General features: G+C 36.8%; 1 protein-coding gene across 1 annotated transcript in view; it reads right to left on the bottom strand.

Annotated features, from left to right (window-relative positions):
• LOC110315985 (contactin-4) overlaps positions 1 to 19140 on the bottom strand; it is a 394588-nt gene extending 375448 nt beyond the window's left edge. The window contains exon 1 of the mRNA XM_021190027.2: positions 18773 to 19140. The gene's annotated coding sequence lies outside the window, so the exon portion shown is untranslated. The remainder of the gene's footprint in view (positions 1 to 18772) is intronic.
• Positions 19141 to 23244: the final 4104 nt, after the last annotated feature.

Below are 23244 nucleotides of genomic sequence, written 5' to 3'. Positions count from 1 at the left end.
AGAGACAGAGACAGAGATATTTAAAGCAGCCCTACAAACAGAGTTCAATGGGGCACATGTAGTAATAGGAGCCAATTCTTAAGATACAGGTATAGAGTCTACAGTTGAAACAAGGTTTTCAAACTGTGTGCTACTTGCAACAATTGAATAAATGTTACAAAAATCCCATCTCCCTAGCACCATGTCTCATCCAAGAAAACACAATCTCTAAAGACACTTCCGTCACAGTAACTGAACACACTCTTACCAAATTATAGTAATTTTTTTTCTAGATGGAAACAATAACAACAAAAGGTTTGGGTTGGATATTGTGAGTCTTCACATTTATAGCCAGTTTTCAAGAAAGAAAAATTGGCAACTTCTAAATGAGCATCTAAAGAGACAGAACAGACAGTTGGACAATGCACTGCACAACACTTCCCCAGGAGAGCTCAATAGATGGCTCTGACATTAAACGCTAGGCTCACAACCAAGACAAGTTTAGCAGGAAGTATGGATAAAGGTAAAATAGTGAAGGCTCTTCAGTCAGGGATCACTAATGCATTATTGTGCCAAGAGATTTGAATTGATTACATGGTACCTGATATTCACATCAACAGTGAATGCTCAAGGTGCCTCTTCCACACTGTCTGAGAAAAGCAACTCTGCTAGGTAGGGCACTAGCTAGCTGAGAGTAGCCTCACTCTGAAGGAACGACAGAATTGGAAGCAAAGGGGCTACTTCGCCCTCTACACTTTTCCAAAAAGTAGTTCCGTTCTAGAGATTCTGTTGTACACAAAGAATGCCAACACTGGAACTGGTCCCCATCGTAGAGTGGTGTGCTATGACTACAGAAACTCTCCAAAAGACACTTGCTTTTTCCCTTTGTGATCAGTACACACACCAGTGAGCTATGCATCCTCCATCTTCTTCAATAAAAGAAGATCTTATCTCCTCCGCAACTCCCCTCAACCATGAGCATATGCATATTTATGTAAGTATTGAATAAAAAAAAAATCTCCAGCAGAAACTGCATTTTTTTCTATCCAAATATAATTGTCTCGGAGTCAGGTGTGGCAAAGTAGACCTGTAGTCATAGCTATTAGTCACGTTGAAGCAGTGGCATTGCTTAGGGCCATCGGGGTACCATTATGATATTTTATGAATTGCGAGTTTTGAAAGTGAAATATTTCTGTTAGATAATCCATCTAGTTACACAGATATACAGCAAGTATCTACTGCTTACATGTATATAAAGCTGTTATCTTTCTTGATTGATTCCTCTTTCTCTTTTTCTTTCTTTTGGTTCTTTTTTTAATTAATCATTTTATTTACATTTCAAGTATGATCCCACTTCCTGGTCCTCCCTCCACAAACACCTCACCCCATCCTCCTCTCCTTTGCCTCTAAGAGGGCGTTCCCCTACTCACCCACCAACTCATGCTTCACCCCTCTAGTACCAACCTTCTCTGGGGCATCAAGCTACCACAGGACCAAGCACCTCTGCTCCCACTGATGCCAGATGAGGCAATCCTTTCCTACATATGTAGTGTGAGCCATGGACTGGCCCATGTATACTCTTTGGTTGGTGGTTTAGTACCTAGGAGCTCTGAGGGGTCTAACTTGTTGATATTATTGTTTTTCCTATGGGGTTGCGATCCCCTTCACCTCCTTCAGCCCTTCCTCTAACTCTTCCATTGGGATTCCAGGGCTTGAACTATCCAATGGTTGGCTGTGAGCATCTGCATCTGTCTTAGGTGCTGGGAAAGCCAGCCACTCAGAGGACCACCTCTTGACATCAGAAATGGTGTCTGCAGATGGAATGGATCACACAGTGGGGCAGTATCTGGATGGCCTTGCCTTTGGCCTCCACTCCATTTATTCCCCTGCATTTTCTTTAGACTGGGACAATTCTGGGTTAAAATTTTTTGGAGGGGTGGGTATCCCCATCCCTTCACTGGGGGCCATGTCTATCTATCTTGACATGGCCCTGGTCTGAGGTTCAGGTTGACTTTGAAGGCTAATCCCCCACCTTAAGTTTCCAATTACAGAGGTAAGGAATTAGCGTTAATTTGATAGTTATTTTCTAAGATAAAAAATTGTACGGAATCTTACACAAGCTCTACGTGCAAGTGGTAAGTAAAAGCTATCTGATCTACTATAGAGACTGATATTTACTATAGAGACTCTGTACCACTGAGTCAGAGTATTTGTGGTGGTGAGAATGTGCTTGGAACCAGTGCTATGAAAGCACAGAGTGGAACCAACAGGCAGGGAAGAGAGGCACAGGATTTAGTCAATGCAGTGACTCATGGGTTCTAGAAAATGGTTAATTTTTTTTTAAAGCAGATGGATTGTAAAGTTCACTAAAATTCTCTCTCTCTCTCTCTCTCTCTCTCTCTCTCTCTCTCTCTCTCTCTCTCTCTCTCTCCCTCCCTCCTCTTCTCTTCTCTTCTCTTCTCTTCTCTTCTCTTCTCTTCTCTTCTCTTCTCTTCTCTTCTCTTCTCTTCTCTTCTCTTCTCTTCCCTCTGTATGTTTGATTGGGACTTAATTCAGTTTTTAATAATACACTTGACAATATAGAATAGGATATTTGTCTCATGAAGGTTTACTTGTAGCAAAGTTGTGAGTGATGGTATTAATTTCTCTTTCCAGGTATATGTATGGGTTTGTCATGGCAACATGATAACCAGTTAACTCTTCCCTACTCTGTTTTCCTAGAGTATTTACCTTTGCAAAAGGCTTAGGAAGCCAGTATTTGATTGTGTGTTCAGTTCATGTATTGGCTGGTAATAATATTTAGTGAAATGGGAATCTTGACCTCTGAAAGGGAAAATAAAGCATAAAAGCATGAGCAAATTTTGTAAAATATAAACTAGTACATCATTGTGCTTGATGCCATAGAGTAATTTGATGTGATGCAGTGTACAACAAAGGTCTGTCAGTAACTCACCTTTAGATGAAATAATTGCTTGTTTGGTTTTGGAGAGCATTAAATGAAACTCATTTCATTTCATTTACAGACATTAAAATTGAAATTGTCTACAACTGGCTATATTTCACTGACAATATAAATAATGGTCAGTCAGTTTGTACCTTCACTTTATTTCTGACAAGTCAGGTCAAGGAGGAGATTTATTATGGAAGTATTTCACTACATATTTTCTCACAGCATGTTAACATGTTTACAGCCTTCCTCTAACTTATTTTCAATTGGAAACAAATAGAAGGTAATCCCCATAGAATACTTACAAAACATCAGACGCATAGGAACAGGAACCACACGCAATCCACCCAGCCTTTATAGTGCGCAGCTTGCAAGGGTAACATCACTGTCCCCTGTGCATTTGGCAGTTACCTCGCTAACAGATGTTATAAACCAAGTCCTTTCCAGCAATACACAGTAACGTCCTAATTCCAACATGGACATATTCTAAGTGTTTATTATGTCAATTGTCACTAGGAGAAATGTAAAAACACAAGCCTGATGTCTTTTTACATCTGCAGCCTTGGATAGTGTGAGAGAGTTTACTCATCATTTTCAAAATGTTGCTATGCAAATATTAAGAAACATCAGAATACAATGCAACAACAACAATGACAAACACCTTAGCTGAGCTGGGACAAATCAGGAGACTATATTTTGCTTTTCTTTGTGTCCCATCTAAACTAGTATGTGAGTGACCTTAATTGAAGATGAATATACCTTAATGTCAATAAGCAGAAAAGACAATTATTTATTTCTTCATGTTTTATATGACAATTTTTTAATCTTCTGCTTATTATTTGCATCCTTCATCATTGGAGAATATGGTATTACGAGAATCGATGAGACTGACTGCAGCTAGAAAACATCTATTTTAATGTGACTTAAACATTGGCCAACATAAGTTTTGCTTCAGATGAAACAAAACATTCACTGTCAAACATTTTCTTTTAGCAATTTTTACATACAATTTTTATATATTTTGAAATGTAGTGTTTCAGGGTTGCTGAAACTTAAACATATGCTGCTTAAAGATGGTTTATCTAGACCCAGAAAGTTTGCCCCTGCATATGTACCCACACACCATGACTATTTACATGGACATTATTTATAATCAGTAGTACTTTAAACATCTGGAATGTTTGCAAATAAAGAAGGGATATAAAGGAAGGTAAATGAAATAATCCAAAGACAGAGTACTATATACCCTATGTACCATATACAAATGATATCCACAATAGGCAGATCTAGGAAAATATATAAGTGTATGTCTATTGCTGGAAGAGAATAAGGAATGACTGTTAATATGTTTATGGCTGTGTGTGTGTGTGTGTGTGTGTGTGTGTGTGTGTGTGTGTGAATACATTTATGTGTACTTAGAGGTAAGTATGCAGCTATATTCCTGTAGATACCAAGGTTTTAACTGGGTGTCCTTCATTATTGCCCTTTACCGTATTTTTAGAGATATTGAGAAATAAGTCACCAATTTCACAATACTAGGTGGCCATAAACACCTCTGTCCCTTGCCTCCAGGACCTGTGCTGGATGAGAGGTACGCACCAGTATATCTGGCTTTTCACTTACAGACCTGAACTCATGTCCTGTTTTCACAGCAAGCAATGTCTGACTGAGCCTTCTCCTCAGTCTAGTTTACACTTTTATTTTTTTTTTTGAGGATGTAATAATTACTGAGAAACTGATTGTTGTATCAGACATTTTACAAAATAACCCTAAATGCATGTATGCAATCATTCACTTAATGTTATAATGGTAAGTCAATAAAGCCACTTAGAAAAAAATCTAGTTAAAGATTTTCTTAATTTTGCTCAGTATTTGTAAAATCAAATTTATCCTTAAACTGATACACGCACACAAATACACACATGCACACTATATATTAGAATGGTGTTCTGTGTGGTGTTTTATGTTTATGTACATTGTATGATGCTTAAATTGGTTTGTATATTGATATCTGTAGTGAAATTTTTATCATTGATTTCTGTAGTGAAAATTCAGGAAAGATTGTTTCTTTTAAAAAATACATGGAAATATTCATAGAATGTGCTTTCATTTTAATTCTAGGTGTAGGGATGTGGGGATGCTTCAGACTGTCCCCAGCATCTGACCATGATTTTGCTTTGGTTTTTCCAGATGCTGAGAGTTTGTGCAGTTATGTGATGTTTAGAATTCTGAGATATATATATATATATATATATATATATATATATATATATATATATATATAGGCCCCAAGAAGTAAGCTCGGGAGTTGTTGGTCATTTAGAGAGTTTAGTTGTGGTTTGTTAGTAGCCACGGTCAAAGATGGAAACAGAAACAAGAGTCAGGGATTTTCCTATTTTCCCTCTCCCCTGTATTCTTGTTTCTCTCATATCTGGTGTTAGGTGTGATACCAGAGGTTCAAGAGTGAGAAGAAGAACCCACAAAGTAGCAAGGGTTAGCTACAAACTTCAAAACTTTTAAAATGTTTTGTCTAGCTAGTTGAAGGATGTTAATGTTAACTACTACCAGCATAATGTGAAATAGCAAAATAGCACATCATAAACACTTGTAAGCATTACACAGAATCCAACAATCCACCTTCCCCTATTCTCCCTGATGCTCATCCCAGATTCTGATAACTATGCAAACATTCACAATAGATGTTGCAGTGGGAATTTAAATTAAGAGAAATAATTTCTCTGTGTGTATATGTGTTTGTGCATGTGTGTGTGTGTGCATTTGGTTTTTGAAAAGTCATTTTGATGACAATTGAAAAGGTCATGATTTTTTTTTTTTTTTTATTCTTAGATACCCAGGAGTGGCCACGTAAATAGTCATTTGCTAGCTGAGGATTCTGGGTAACATGCAGGTAAGAAGGATTCTTCCAATCTGTTCTGCTCCTTTCCAACACTCTCTGCTTCTGTTTACTTTCAACTGCCTTTGAGATCTGAAAAACTGTTCATCCTGTCTCTGGATTTTATTACAGGGAGTAACCTTTGTGAGTTCAAAGCCAAGGTCATGTCCCTCTAGCTCAAATCTAGACTGGAGACATAAATCTTTCCAAAAGATCCTTCCACACTTGCATCACCAAAGACTCTGACACATGTCACAATGAAGCAACTTTCATTATGTTGCAGCACTGAACCCACCTTCATTTCACAGACTCTGAAAGATTGCTCTATCTTTTCCAATTCCCATGGCAGCTGTCATTGTGTCACAAATGTAGGAAAGTTTAACAAAAAGCAGAGAGAGAGAGAGAGAGAGAGAGAGAGAGAGAGAGAGAACCCTGTATTCCTTGTATTCTGCTTTTCCAAGCATGGGCATTACTAACTACTGGACAATATGTAATTCTACTAAGGAAAATCAGTGCTGTGGTACCCTGGATAGTGTACAGATTAGAAAAGTTAGTACTTTCTTTTCATAATTTAGAAGGCAAAACAGAACAAACTATAGTAGCTTTTGCAACACTCTAGAATATTCCATAGGAGACCATCTCTTTTATATACATTACATATGTGTATATTAATTTCTAATATTCTAAAGTCATCATCTACATTAGTTTAAACATTAAATCTTTTACTTCACGAGCCTTTTGGTAACTAAACTCCAGGCTTGAGTGTTATATCAAGATACATAAGATTGCCATGAGAAAGAAAGCATAGGTTCCACAAAGGCCACAGTGTATGCAAATTTAAATGCTAAACTTTCTCTTGATGGATGGATGGATAGATATGTTAGTCTAAAACTTTTCCCTATTGGGCTTCAAATGTCATAAAGGCCAGTGTATTTTAAGCTGCATCATTTCCAAGAGCCTCCATCGAAAGGCAAATACATTGTTAATACTGAATAAAATGTTATTATTATTATTATTATTATTAATGTTTTAAAATACTACATTACCTTCTTTGTGAATGACTGGAAGGAAACAAGCGTCTCTAACATTCAATTCTACATAATATAAACCAAAATTTGGGTAATGGACTGGTAAGGACTTTTCTTTACCATAATTTATACAGGAAACAGTGTGGTACATCTCTGACACCCAAATTTAGCACAAATATACTCAGAAGAATAGTTTGATTAAAGGTTAAGACATCCAGGTATTCCAAAATTACTGAAATTAATGATGATGGTTCCTTATGAAAGTGGGTGCTATACTTACTCTTAAATATACAGTGAAAGCCTATAATAAATATATCTCCCCTTAAAAACGATAAAATAAAGGTAGATACTATCCTATGTTAGAATTTTATATAAGAAAGAAGGATGTTTGAATATTAAAGATATTAAAACCTTACAGATAATAATATGAAATAAAATAAAATATGTATCCTGTTAGTGAGTTACTTTGTATATGGCTTTTATTATCTATGATCTCTCTCTCTCTCTGTATATATGTGTACATATCCTTCCTCCTTTCCTCCACATCTCTACACATAGCCATACATTATCATGAACTATGGAGCAATGCTTCAGTTAACAGGAATGTATGTATGTGTATACAGTTATCTCAGACTTTTAAAGTACATTATATAATGCTTGTACAAGTTCCTTGTAATTCATGAATACATTACAGAGATATTATATAGTTATATATCTTGAATTACATATTATATATGAAAGTATATTTAAATATAATTAATTTCTCACAAAGGCTATAAGTAGACCAGATCCAATCATTTCAGGAGGTGACTTGTTTTCCCAATGATTATGAAATGTGTCCTTTCATACTCTGGGTTTAATTAGGGAGCAAGTAGAAAATTATTGTATTATAGTCCATAAAGGGTAATCCTAATTGCTGTGATTTACTAGGATGACATGGTGTCAGGAATGCTGTGCCAAAGGTCAAAGCCAACTGTTCTTAGTGATAAGCATGACTGCTTTGGTGCTTCTGAAAAATGACATCAAACATTGGTACAGTTTTTTTCATCACACAGTGCCCAAGAAGCCAGACATTAGGTGGGGAAATGCAAAGCTGTCACCTGTTTTGTACATTCCTCCAAGTGCCCACTTCAAAGCTTAAATCAGCTCCTGAGTTGTCAAAAGGAAGTTAGAAAAGTCAATAGACTTGGGGAATCAAAATTACATGGCAGAGGGACACTGTATTTTAGTACCAATTTTCTTTTTACACATTGAAATGGAAATAGTTCACTAAAAGCTTCTTTGAGCTTGGTTGCTAAAATATTTACTTCTAAATTATTATCTTTAATAGTAACAGTGCTTTGAAGTTATAAAACATCTTGTTCCAAAAAGATGAAAATATTTGCATACACACACACACACACATATATATTAATTCAACTCTACTTAAAATCTTATCCACAGAAGCACTGTTGTTCTCTGATATAGTGAGTTCTAAATGGGTTGAAATATACTGTGTGGTCAGCTGGCTCATTTGTGGCAGGTGGACAGGAAAGCATCTAAAAAATGAAGGAATTGTTGAGTTGGCAGTGTCAAGCTTTGTTTGCTGAAACAAAGTAGCAGAAGTTCAAGCATCTGTCTTGGTAGTTTCATGACCTACTTACAAAACATTTAAACACTCTACACTTCAACTGGTCATTTCAGCCCATTTGGGGTTCACAAAAGTATCTGGAAAAACAGCCCTGCACTTCATATGGAATTGCCTTAGCACAGATATGCATTCATCTGAAAGAAAGAGTGGGCAGGGTAACAGAAAATAGTGAAAAGAGAGAAAAGCTATGCTGGAATGATTGGTACCCTTAGAATATGTCCTTACCCTTCCTATCCAGATGCATATATCATTACAATATAAATATTCTCAGAAGGGAATTCATACTCTGTCTTTTTATTCTGATCAATAGACCCCAGGACATGATAACAAATACATAGTAATATTTTGCTAATGAATGAATGCAAGGCAGTAATTCTATTCACTAAGAGTATTAAAAGAAACTATCTTAAACACCATAGCACTGTATTTAATGTACCTTCAGAAGACACACCTTCTAAAATAAAAATTGTAGTGAAATAGAATTTAGAATATACCTTTGTCCAAAATATCATAATATTAAGTCATCTTCCTGTGCCAAGTGTAAATATATATATATATATATATATATATATATATATATATATATATATATATATATATTTACTCCATTATTCCATGGGCTATATAAGAGAATAATGATACATATGTATAATAAAAAAATTACTTTCAACAGTAGAGTATGTGACTTATGATATTCAGGCCTAAGTTAAAAAATAAATGTTAAATATGTTGATAAGATCAAAAAGTGAAATTACAGTTTAATAAACTGAATTATTCAGATAGTGTACTATATACATACTATTAAATCCTGTGTAATTAGGATATGTAAAATGAAATTTTAAATCTCACTACTATGAAATGAAGATGACTAGGATATGTCAGGATGTAAAATATTCTTGTAAATAACTCTTACCTGCTTTACTTCACCCTCCTATTTTTCTCTAAAAGTCTACACAGTAATTGTAGTATTTTTCTTTTAGGTGAGATTTATGTCTCTTTACCTTATGAACATTTATGTTTTCTACACCAGCCATGAGATATTCCAACATTTTATGAGAATATAACAACTAGATTATATGAAGTTAAAAGATATGTTTAGCTTTTTAAATTTTAAAAATATACAACAATATTTATGATCTATGGGATATGCCCACAACTGGCCACATGATTTTATATGGCAACAGAATTTAGTATACTCATTTATACAGAGTCATAACCTGACCCTTTGGCTTGTCTATTGAATAATAGCTGGCCTACCTCATAATTTTCTTCTATTTAGTCTTGTTTATGCAGTCCTCTGATATGGGTTCTCTGACTCCCAGTAGAGATTAAGCTATAAGACATACACATAGAATCTGACATGAAATCTAAATGTGACTGTCTTGCTAAAGAAAAGTGTATGGGGCTCTGGTAGCTCTCATTCCAAAACATGAGAAGTTGGTCATTTTGTCATGGATTGATCTGGCCTATCTGAATGGGAACTTCTGAGACAATTTATAGATCATGTCTTGTCAGGCCTATGATCCCATAACTCTAGCCCTCCATTTCCACATCACTTAGGGTGTCATCCTTTAACACACAGAAAATTAGGGATAGTTTTGAAGGATGCTGTAATGTTACCCTCCAAAATGTATCACTCTGGTACATTGTCTAAAATTAATAGAAGCCTTTTGATTTGATCTGAGCTCCTACTCCAAGCCTATCAAATTAGACCCAGAGAATATGGAGTCAGCTATGCTAAATGCAGCAACTCCAGATTGCAAGAACACAGAGCCTTCAAACTAATTTTCCCTAACAAGAGATTCCAGTCCACCAGAGTCAGCAAATCACTCGTTCTTCCTGCTTTAATCCTCCAAAACAAGGAAACCTGATATTAATCAATTCTATTTTTTCAGCTTGTTTCCATCTTACAAAGCACATGGTTCATTCCCTACTATGCAGAAATTGCCATTCTATTGTGCAAAATACTATGAGAGATAATTCATGAGTTGCAAATAAAAATCAATGAGATCTACTGCTAAATTTGTTGCCATTTTGTCCTTTGACAACCATAATGATTATTATGAGCCACGGATATTTGTAAATCAATGGTGAAGTAAGGACACTATGACTTTCTCTTTGCTTTACAAAAGTACATGTCACTGCAAACACATCCTCCCTCACTCCGAAGCCAGAGGAAGAATCCTGCTTATCAACCCAGACAGTGTGTCAAGGCTAGAAAATTTTGTACATCAGGCTGCATTAAGTTAGCTTTCATCTGCCTTCTGTTTCTCATATAGTTTATTTACTTTTCTACAAATGCCTTTTATGTCAGTCAGCTCAGTAGATAAACACTATGCTGTGCCAGTTCTTTGTCTCTTCATTTTTCTATGGAGGATGGCAATACAAGTTAAAATAAACAACAACAACAAAAAGGGTATGTGTAAAATAAGGCTTCTTTCTTTTACTTTTAAAAAATATAATTATTCCTTTTTCCAACTGTGCAGATATTGCTCCTGTCCCAGTCCTCCCACTAACAGAACCCCATCCCATTCCTCCTCCCCCTGTCTCCAAGAGGATGTCTCTCTAACCTCCAACCAACCCCCTATATTTCAACCCACACTCACATCATCCACTCACCACCCCAGGACTCCCCACTCCCCACTCCCTTGCCTCCAGGGTTAGGCACAATTCTTCTCTCACTCAGTCCAGACCAGGCAATCCTCTGCTGAAAATGTGTCCTTGGTCTAGACCAGCTGGTGTGTGCTACCTGGTTGGAGATTCAGTGTCTGAGAGATCACAGGGGTCCTGGATAGTTGAGACTGCTGGTCTTCCTATGGAGTTGCCTTACTCCTCTGCTTCTTTCAGCCTTTCCCTAATTCAACCACAGAGGTCCCTGACTTCAGTCCATTAGTTGGCTATAAGTATTTGCCTCTGTTTCAACTGCTTGTTGGGCTTCACGGAGATCAGCCATGTTTGACTCCTGTCTATAAGTGCACCATAGCATCGGTAATAGTGTCAAGCCTTGGAGACTCCACTTGAGATGAATCGTGTACTTTTTAACACTGAATTCTCAGGCCCACTCTGGGTCTTTGGGAAGGGAAAGTTGCAGGTCATCGTCAGAGCATCAAGAACTTCTGTAAGTCAAGATTATTTTAAAACTGATTATTGATAAAGTTAAGTTTGCAATCAGAGCTTAGCTAAATCAGACTTAGCTCTGTGCTGAGCAATTATATATGAAAGAACATGATATATATATATATATATATATATATATATATATATATATATATATATTTCTTTGAACATATTCATTAAAAATATCTTACTGGCTTCAACATTCTACTAGATGAAGTCATTTTAATTTTTAAATTTTTAATTTTTTTGCAAACTAAAGCCTGAAGTTTACCCAATATCCACTTCAGGAGGATTTTCAGGTCCTTAACCAGGCTTCCATTAGAGTTCGCTCTTTTCAAAATTATGTTGCGATTCAAGATTGTGATAAATAAAATTATGAGCATTCCTTAAGTTAAAAATACTGTAGTCTATTACTTTCATGAGCCTCTCAAACAGGATCCCCACACTGTAAAAATGATTTGTTAAAAGAATGATTATCTATATGTTATATCACCATAATCTTTGACCAACACAGTGAATTTTCAAAAATCATATCTTGGATATTCATAGTCATGGGCATCAATCTATAACCTCTCAATAGTAATCAATCATTTGAAAGGGAGTTTAATTTTAAAGCTTTCCCATCTCTTAAACATGCTGACATGCCACAAAAGGCATTTGACACAAGGACTAGTAAAGTATAAGAGAGACTAACTACCACACCCACTGAATACACACGTGGATTCCTTTGGGGATAGGTAAAAGAGGAGGTTCACAAGGAACTGGCCATGGAAGTCTCAATCTGTTGCTGTTCTATCTAAGCACACTGCCAGACCACTGGAGGGGATCCGAGTCACACACCTTAAGTGACCAGATTCATACTCCACACTCATACCATAAGATGTCAGAGATCATATCTGAATGCATGATTTATTCTCTTCTGGGAGATGGTGGTTGATTTTGCCCATGAGGTCAGACATTTTGTCTCTGTGTGAACAGCTTTCCCAATCGTAAAGAGACACAAACATTCATTGAATCCTAATCAGCTTAGAGACTATGTTCTTGCAAAGGACTGTGTCCAGTAGATAATGTCATTTATCCAATCCCTGGCAACTGTAGATGCATTAATCTTAATAAGACACTTGGTTGGGGGAAAAGGAATGGAAAGACTGCAAGATGCCATTCAGTAGAGTGGTGTTATAATCCCATCTAACACTGAGAACTGTAAATTTGCTTCCTGGGAAATGGAATTGATTTAATAAAATCAGCCTCCTGGGAATCAGTTTCCTCACCCTGTCTCTTAGAACCATTTCAGATAGTGCACAAATGGAGTAGTTCAGAGGATTTAAAACATCAAAATTGGGAAATGGGTCAAGAAGACTGACTAGCAATCTGTAAAAGTAGCTGCATAGTTCCCACTGAAACTTGTTTACCAACAGCCACCCAACCAGACAGGATATACCCACGCCTTCGCCGAGAAATTCTCATTGCATTAAGAAAATCCAAATCTAGCACTGCAATTTCCACTTCATTTACAATAATTGTATTTTTAAAGATTGCCAGCTAGCAAATCTAAGAGCCAAAAGCGTTTCTTTTTCTCAGCATGTCTCCATTGATCCAGATTTCTTAATTATGTACATAGTAACTCAGTGATGCCCTGACCAACTCTTTTGGGATAAGTCCCAGTGCCCTCATTCAGCACAGTTTTCACCCATTCACTTACTAACTTCATTTGTGGCCCAAAGTCATAGCAGTTTTAACTACAATACACGCACACCCATTCTTCTACTATCATATTTACATTTCTTTTCCTCCGTAATGGGCACTCAAATTTCTATCCACCAAAATAAAAATTCTACCTGGCAAGCCCAGAATCTAATGCCTGGCACACAGTTAGCTTCTATAAATTCTGCTATTGCTTTCAAATGTGTAACTCAGCATTTCCTATGTAACTGCTAAAAAACAAGCAAGCAAACAAAAAAGCACTTTATTCTCAGCTCCTTATGCAACCTCACAGCAATAAATCATTCCACTTCACCTTCAAAACAACAGAGATTCCATAGTCAGATGCAGAAAGATGTGTATGTATTTCTTGATAACCTAGAGGCAAAGTCATGGGAAACCATCTCTGAAATCTAGAACCATAAGTACAATTTACAATTTTACTCCTTAATTATGCAGAAAAATAAAATGATGGAGCTATTAATTAAGTGGACCAAACATCTCAAGTCTTTAGAAATGCTGGTTTAAGTCCTAATGTAATGCTCTAACACTGTGGGTTAAGTTTATAATCAAGATTGGAAAGTCCAATTATCGGACATTAAATCTTGCCTATATGTATGTATGTATACACACACACACACACACACACACACACACACACACATATATATATGTAATTTAGTTTAATACATATGTGTGTGTGTTTGTGTGTGTGTGTGTGTGTGTAAATAGTCCATACACACAAAATCACTTTGGTCATAGAAAGACACACAACTATAAAACAGATGAATTAACTCTCATTACAAATTTCACTTACCACTGACCTGCTGCCTTAAAAGCTGGGACATCTACTCAGCTTTATGGGATTTGGAAAATTAATTTTATCTTCTGCATGGAGACATGAAACACAGTCTACAGCTGCAGTAAGGGATGACATTCACATTCAAATTCTAAAATAGTAAGCCTCATATGCAGAGATTTACTAATGGCAAAAAAATTAGAGGGAAATCATTATTCCAACTAATATTAAAAAGCTATCAAAACATAATTCTGATGTAGGAGACTTACACTTCTGAGCTATTACTGTCTTCAGATGGCCACTTAGCATTCATACTAGAGGTTTTTTTAAAACTATATAAATATAGACAGTGTCAACTGTTAAGTACAGTATTAATATGTAATTGTTTGTGTCAATCCAGCTACATGGCTAGGGTATATTTTATTTAATTTAATAGTGAGAAAAGCATAAAGTCTACAATCCTTGTACTACAAATAGAAATTCTGAATTGATTTAGCCTATTGCAGTATCTGTAGCCAAGTCTGCATCTCACATGAAATTTATTTTCCATTTGGCTTAGATACATTAAGAAGCTCACAAAGTATTGCTGATAAGTTTAGTAATCTCATCCTCTGTCCACTGTGACTGAGGCTTATTTGGCTCTACACGCAGTTCTGGGACAACAATTAACCAGTTATGAGCAAATTTTCCAGTAGGTATTTTTATTCAACTTCACATAAATTTCCAAATGTTGCTTATATGACTTTGTTGACATGAACCTGAAACTTATCTTCCACATAGTTGGACAAAACAGTAATTTCCTGGGGAATTGGGGTCATGTGGTTGCCCCCTGCCTCCTATTAAAAGTGAAACTTTTCCATATCCAGTTGTAGAGAAATGAGCTTTCACATGGAGGACTTGCAAGTTTAAAATGAAAAAATTTAGTTTAATACATAAAACTTAGTCCTGTTTGAGCATCTTTTACATATAAGATGAATATTATTCTTATTTTCAAAATGTACTTGGGTATCTATATGCAACTACAACTTTTAGAGGTTTTCTGTCCTTATGTGTCTAAGACTAGGAACTTGCAATGGGTGGGACAAGGAGATGGCTTTGGTACACAAAACACTTGTCATAGAAGTATGAGGACTTGAGTTTGAATTCCCAGGCCCACATAAAGCTGGGCATGGTAGCACATATCTGTACATCTCCCATCTCTACAGTGAGATGGGAGGTGGAGACAGGAGAATTCCTTCGGAGTGCACCAGCTAGCATATTATATGTAGCCCATTGGCAAAGGACAAAGAAGCACAGTCATAAAAGAAGATGCAAGATAAGGATAGACACCCAAGGTTGTGCTTTGTCCTTTACATAAACACCAGAGCATGAATATGTCCTCCCTCCACCATACATACACACACACACACACACACACACACACACACACACACACACACACAGGGGAGGGGACTCCAATGCACATAAAACCAGCATGCCAGCGTAAAATTTTCACCTCAATGAACCTTCTTCTAGAAGAGAGAAACCAGCCAACATATTATACAAGGAATAATAGGTGAGGACAACTTGTTCCTAAAGTCTGGACTCCAGAACAACTCAGTGGAAAAAGAACAAGACAGGGAACAGAAAGTAAGGTGGAGATTAAGAATCATTGGTATATCCGATGAGAGGGGTCTACTAAGACAAGGACCAGGAAATGAAGGAGAGACAAAAGGCAGGTAGGGCTGTGAATATCTATAATCCACACATTCAACAAGTAGAATCAGGAGGATTACTAGGATTTTATTTAGATTGACAATGATGTTCCGTTTTCTTACTCTTCCCAAGGTAATTGGAAGAGTGTTAATAGCAATGCTAAATTGAGGCATCCTCACAGGCTTCTATAACTTAGAAAGGACGTTAGAAATGATATCAGGTTATATGTAGATACTGAGGTACAGGGAGATAAAGCAGTGCAAGCAATCCGACATTAAATAATGTACATCAAACATCCATGTTACTAGAGACAACCTATATAGTACATATTTGGTTAGTTCATAGTACAGACATGCAAAAAATTTACAGTGACCCCAAATTACTAAATTCTTTATTTTTTTATGCAATTACACCCTTTTTAAAAAATGTTTACTTTTAAGAGTATAGCACAGAATTTCATGACTCATCTCACGGAGCCTGGTCCGATCTATTAAAGAACTCTAGGGTATAAACTGTCTGAAAAGAGGTTGTGTTTACCAGGTTATAATGGTCTCTTCTGTTGCACAGAGCTTGAGCTCATACAGTTTTCTTTGCTGGTACATCAACACTCACCTGATCCTTACAATTTGTTTAAGACCACCACTTTGGAGGGGCTGAAGGGATAATGTATTTTGGGTAGTAGAGATATTGTCTATAAGACAGCAGGGTAGATTCCATATATGCAAACATATCCAGAGACATACTCGTTTGTACATAAAATGAGGACTCATCTGTTCATCTCTTTTATAGCATTTTAAACTTATTTTGAAGACCAATCAAATCACTATGGTTTTAAAAGCACCTCTTAAAAGGTGTACGTAATACCCATCTGGATTCCCCATCTGTCAAACCAGCAGACCCTAAAACAGGTCCTAGAGCATTTAAACTCACCCTACTTTTCTTTAAACAGGTTAAACACAATCAACAAAGCAGTTTCCAACCACTTAAAAAAATAATCCCAAGCATTTTTAAAGAAGTGAGTAGTAACAGTGTATTAGCTAGATCTTGCTAACCTCTTTGAGATTTATGACTGACTATCATTCATGAAATTATATACGTGATTTGAAATTTCTAAATGTTTAAAGGAAAAATATAAAATTTGACTACCTGAGAACAATACTTTACTGAAGGTAAAATTTACTGTTAAGAGAGAACAGAGGTGGAGAGGGAGGAATAGGAAAAGTATCATTCAAACACAGCCTTAACTAAAGTAGCCATTCAGAGATCAAACATTTGTTTAAGAGCAACAGAAACCTTAGGGTCTTGTCCAAGACCAAGAATTTGAATGAGCAAGATAAAAACCAGCAAGTATTTAAAAATGAAATTAAGTGTCCCAGAATCATTACACTCAAAAGTCAGCTATGGTCTGAGGCTGTTCCACCATCTAGGGAAATAAGGAGCATTAAATCCAGCAGGCTTTTTCTTTTTCTTTTTTTTTTTTTTCTTTTTTTTCTGATTTCAGTGTCTGACCCTTAAGGAACTTTCTTATTTCAGGGTCCAGGGTTCTCAGTCAGGGCAAAGCTGAGATAGTTCACTGCTCAGAGTTATCACAGCTATTCTTTCATGCCTTCATTTGTCTAAAACTCACTCTGGTTACAGGCATGTTGAATTTTTCTGAGTTTTGTTTGTTTGTTTGTTTGTTTGTTTTTGCTTTCCTTCCAAACCTCAAACTCTGGGAACACCTGAGTCCAAGCAACCATCTATTTGACTCTTCCCTCTCCGATCGTTCTCCTCAACCAAATCAAAAGAGAACACACTCCGCGATGCACTTTTACCCTTCACAGGCTGTGGGGTTTCCGTTGCCTTGAGACTTACTGCCTGTTAAGGCGAACTTTATTTCCACTCTGGAAATTATGGGCTCCATGCTGGTCTTGGGCTCACTATGGGAAACAAAGTTTGGGTTTTGGGCTACAAATGACTTCAAGTTCTTGGTAGTATCCACCAACACCTGCTTTTGATGGCAGTTGTTCACAACTTTTACTCAAATTCATTCTTGCAACTGTTTAATTTTTCTACTTTTAATCCAGTAAAAAACAAAGTGATGTGTATCTGTGTGGGTGTGTGTGTGTGTGTGTGTGTGTGTGTGTGTGTGTATCTGTTAGGGAAAGCCATGTATAAAAATACTCCATAAATCCTTCTCCACAATGATAACAAATCTCACGGAGGCAAAGCTCATTTGAAAGAAGCCATGCAAACAACATCAACTATACTAATTTCTAATAGCATTCTATGATCAATTCATCGTGTGTCAATAGCAAATCTTCACGTGATATAGATTGCAAATGGGTCTATTTTGAAATGGTATGCTTTTGCTCAAAAGCAAAACTTATCACCTTTTAAATTGATGCATGTAAAAACTAGCTAAACAGAGGTACTAAGTGGAATTATATATTTTACACACATATATTTCAGACTTAATATAACATTCCTTTTGAAAGTTTCTAAACACTTGCAACTCTTGCAACATATCAAAATAAACAAGAACAGGAAAACAAACTTTGAAACTTTCCTGTTTGTACATTTTCTAGTGGCAAAATAAATTACCTTAAAATTTGGGAATAAAGAGACCTGCTTTTCTAATACATATCTCCTTGCAAAATGATCTTCTCACATACACATTAGCCTTAAATTTTTCTTGCAGGGTAGAGAAGAACATAACGAAATACTCCGACCACTCCAGCCACCACAGATAACACACCCCTAGTTCCAAATTCAAAATGAAGTCAATTATTTTTAACTCCCAGAAAAGCATTCTGGAGTATAATTTGTTTGGTATGAGTCAGTTATCTAAGAGATTTGACAGAAACAGCAAGCGCTAAATAGATAACTCTCTCACCAGCTTCCTTCAACAAAGCACAAGGAACAGAAAATGGAACACATCTTGTAAAATCGCATTCACACTGAAGCTATAGGGAGAGGGTTTGGGGGGGAACTTGGTACTTACAGACTGTAAAGTACAACTTCGCGGTTCCTCTTACATGTTACAGCAAATCAAACAGAGATTTCAGCTCTCAGCGAGTCCCTCTTTCCACTACACTGATCATCCACGCAGAACAGGCCCTTATGGATTGGTTAGGCAGCTGGGAGATAATGGGACCATATTCTCAGCTGGGACTGAAGCTGCTGAGCTGCTCTCCCCTGCGCGCGCGCTCGCTGTGTGGCTCTCTGCCAACATTAATCAAGGAGGACCCAGCTCCGTGGTTGTGCTCCCCAAAGGATCGACGTAATTAGCGTATGAATCAAAGACGCACACCGGGAGAATCACATACATGTATAACCGGTCTCTCACATCAAACCTGATTAGGAAATCAAGTTGATTCTCAGATCAAATGTGTTCAACCTTTCAAAAAGACACAGCGACAGCACACAGCTGTCTGTAGATTTCCTGGGAGGGGTGGAGATTAAGGCTTTCTTCCCAGTGGGCAATTTATGTAATTCCTCAACTGCAGAATATAATTGCACTGGTTGTTTGCTACATATGGTGGGTTTGCCCTACGATGATTTGGTTTGTCTGTTCTGGTTTCTCAGCATATCCCAGAGCGGCTGCAGGCTGCTGCGTTATTTCCCCTACGGATTTGATGCAATGTGTTTGTGTGTATTCTTTTCAAGTTTAGACTGTGGGAAGACAGGTCAGATTAAATCCGTTCCCTATGGTGTGTTTTCCACACCTAAATGTACTTCTCTAATGACTAAGGAAAAGGATGTTCATGCAGAGGGTCCAAGAGTCTTCTTGGGATCCCTAGGAATCTAAAAGGAGCCCTTGATGTAGACTCTGCTCTATTTGCATCTGCATGGAAAAACGCACTCAGGTTTTACAAACCAGAAGCTTTTAAACTGGTTTGCTTTGGCAAGAGGGAGATTTTAGAATCTGAATATATTTTTAAATGGGGGCATATTTCCTATACTTTATCAGAATTCTGCTGCCCTTGATGATGCTTATGTGGTCTTCTTTCCAGCCTTTGAAGACATATATGTAAATTTGACCGGAAGTCTGAGTTTGAAAACATTCTTTTGAAAGCAAGTGCCACTTTTTAAAAGGCTAGTGTGCCTGCACAGTTCAACTCCCACCACAGAAAACACACATCTGAGTTTTACTGGGAAAGCACAGGTGATCTGCAACATGACCTTTCTGTTCTGTGTCTTGGTTTCCACAACACATACATTTATACCTCTCACAGGGAACTTGAGTAGGAAATCAACTTGAATCTCAGATCACATCTGTTCATCCTTTTAGCAAAACACACAGCACACAGCTATCTATACAGTAGAAGACATTGGCCCAGGCCATTCAGAGACTGCTCCAAGAAGTAGAAAGTGGATTTCTCAGTGGAATGTAATAGACAACACTTGAGACTGAAACAGGAGGATCACTATTAATTCAATGCTAGTCTAGCTATGGAAATGAAGTTTTGATTACCCAATTTGAAAGTGGTGACTTGTGTTTGCCACAGGGGTCCAGAATCCAGTCTTTAGGCTTAAAACACTGAAATCTTGGGGATTATGTGGAAGGGCAAACAAAAGGCAGATTGGGGGAAGAGGGAGGCTGTAACTAACAAACTCTACTCAAGTGACTCTAGGTGAAAGGTCAAAGTTTGCCACCTTCATGCCAATGACCAGACTGTTGTGCATTTATGGGTATAGTTCTGCTTTATTTAACCTAAGGGGTTTTTGTTTGTTTTCTAGTAAGTCCTGAGTATCAGGCCCAGACCAGATGCTACCACTAAGTTAAACTTTTAGATTGTTCCAGCTTCCCTTCTTACACTACTAATAGAGAGAGGTGGCCATCCTTTCACTAGTTTGTCTCCTGTGGAAAACGTTCATGCTCTATTTCACCAGAGACTGATCTGTCTCAGGGCTTTGACTCTGATCTTAGACTACAGGTGACAGGTAGATCAACCTTGTTAATGATAACCTTGTTAATAACTAGACAAGTGGCTCTCCTATGTGATACTTGCCTAGTAACAGATGCATTTCCCAGCTACTCCAGCATCCTCATCAACTCTAGCACTGCAACAGTGATGTGAGTCAGTGGTAACACAGCGCTGTGTCAGGAACAAAGGGGCAGCAATTAAACTCTGCTAATATTATCCTAAAGTTAATTACCTCAAATTGGTTCAACATGTATTTGCAAGTATTTCCAAGTCTGTTTTTTTTTTAAGTCAACTCTTTGGGCATTGCAATTTGGTGAGTATTGTAAAACCGACTGGGGAAAATTCCACATTTGTAGTTCTTATCAAGATCATAGTTATGGAGACTTTAACACATCTACTATGAAGCTTCTGTGAGTTACTGACAAAATAGGTTAATTAAATAGCAACCGAATGTCTCCATCTTCTTAGCAAAATGTACTTCTGGAGCAGATGAAAAGAGGAACAAATTAAAATACTAAAGTGTTTATTCAGTGGTATAGTTGAAATAAATAGTTTAATTGGTTTTGGGTTCCATTTATGCTCAGCTTGGATGGCAATTACTTTGATTCATCATTGATTATGGTATGTGATATATTCACTTTGACATCATATGCTTTGCACTTATTTTTAATTGCAGGTGATAATTTCTAACTAAAAATTTCTAACTACCGTGAATTCCCTTGAGACATACCACTTAACACATGAAGTGGTTTAGAATAAAAGGCTAAACCTGGAACACTTTTTGATTTCATGTTAAGCCAATTAATGTTGAAATAAATATGCTGAAGAGAGGCATGGAAAACCCCAAACAGTAACTACAAATAATTATTCTTGCAAAAACAAAACAATATATCACTTCCGAATCTGAATCTATTTCAAAATTTTTACATATAGATGCATGCATCTATATGTATATGTGTGTGGTATACATGCATACATCTTTGTATTGAAATTGTATTAAGCTGCTTTTTGTTTGTATGTTGAAGAGCCTGCAAATTTAACAACTCTTGTCAAGAATAATAAGAACCTGGGGAAGAGGGCTCCAGAGGTCTCTTTCTGGCCACAATACAAGATTCAGCAAGTTAAATAAAGCTCGGAGCTTCAGCAATTCTAGGAACAAAGGGAAAGTTCTGGCAACAATTTCCCAACAGGTTGAGACTTAATCAATATTTTTAAATGCTTTGGAGTCTTCAGCAGTAAGTCACCAGATGTGCATACAATTGCTCATTGCATCCTCCAGGAAGGGGACATATTTTCCTCTTCTTCATTTCTCTTACTAAAAGTCAGAGTCAAAAGCCGAGACAACTATGACTTTCCTCCAGCTGGGAACAAATTTTCCAAAGAGGGTAATCTTTCAAAAATTGCTCCCTAGGACACCCACTGGAATGACAATCTATATAGCTGAGACTACACTTTCTTTTCTAAACAAAATTATTGACACCTATAATTATATATCATAGATATATGTTAAAGTTTCAGACCTATATAAAGAAGTCTGTGGCCATGCTCATTTCCAAAATTCTATCATATTTCTGCAACAATAACCCATCAGGGAGGGGCCAGGTTCAGAAAATTAAAATTCTTTAGGGAAAACAATCCATGTTAAAATATGTCAAGATGACACTAAACTGGCCTATGACTTAATGGGTACCACATCTACAAGTAATTGTTTCAGATATTTTGAGTGAGCATTGGTGAAATGATTGTGTTAATTTTATATATGTATGTGTGTATGTATCCAGCATGTATGTATCTTTTTAGGTGTATCAAATAACATTGTTTTACAAGGGGTATTTCTTATAGTTATTATAAAAACTTACAAGCAACTGATGATTTTTTTTTTATCATTCAAGAATTGACCAACAACAATCTTTACTTTAAGAATTTTCCATTTTCCTTCTAATATAATCAGAAAATTTTGGAAGACTGTGCTGTGTTTGTTAAAACTGGTAGTTGGTCTGGCTGCCCAATGTCTTTACAATGCACAGGACAGCATCCAGTCAGAGAGAGTTACTATTACATCAAAGGTTTCCTTGTAAGAAACCCTGACAGGAAGACAAAAATGATAGGATTTTCAAAAGCTAAGGAAACAAATGGTTGGATAACTGTTGTTTCCCCAGGCATGGCTGCAGTTGTATACTACACTGTTCTTACAAAGTAACTTTAGATTTTGAAATATAATTTTGAAAAGAAAATTTGTTTTCTCTCATATTTGTTCCTCTCATATACTCTTAGATATATGATCATCCACTGGATTATAGACACCCTACCAGAGGTTGCACCCATAAAAACAAACTGATTCTCCCTCATCCAACAGCTCCTCACCTAGGTTGGAGACTTCATTTATCTCTACCCATCATACTAGAATTCTGTCTGACTTGAATTTAAACAAGTCTTATGTATGCCATTACAGCCACATTAGTTCCTATTTGCAACTGCCATGTTGTATTCTCCAAACGTATTTCCTTGTACTTATAAGCCTCCATCTCTGGCTCTTAAAATCTTT

Source organism: Mus pahari, chromosome 2 (assembly GCF_900095145.1).
Source record: "Mus pahari chromosome 2, PAHARI_EIJ_v1.1, whole genome shotgun sequence".
Classification (NCBI taxonomy): Eukaryota; Metazoa; Chordata; class Mammalia; order Rodentia; family Muridae; genus Mus; species Mus pahari.
The sequence above is the reverse complement of the archived record's forward strand: the minus strand, read 5'-3'. Positions and strand labels throughout refer to the sequence as shown.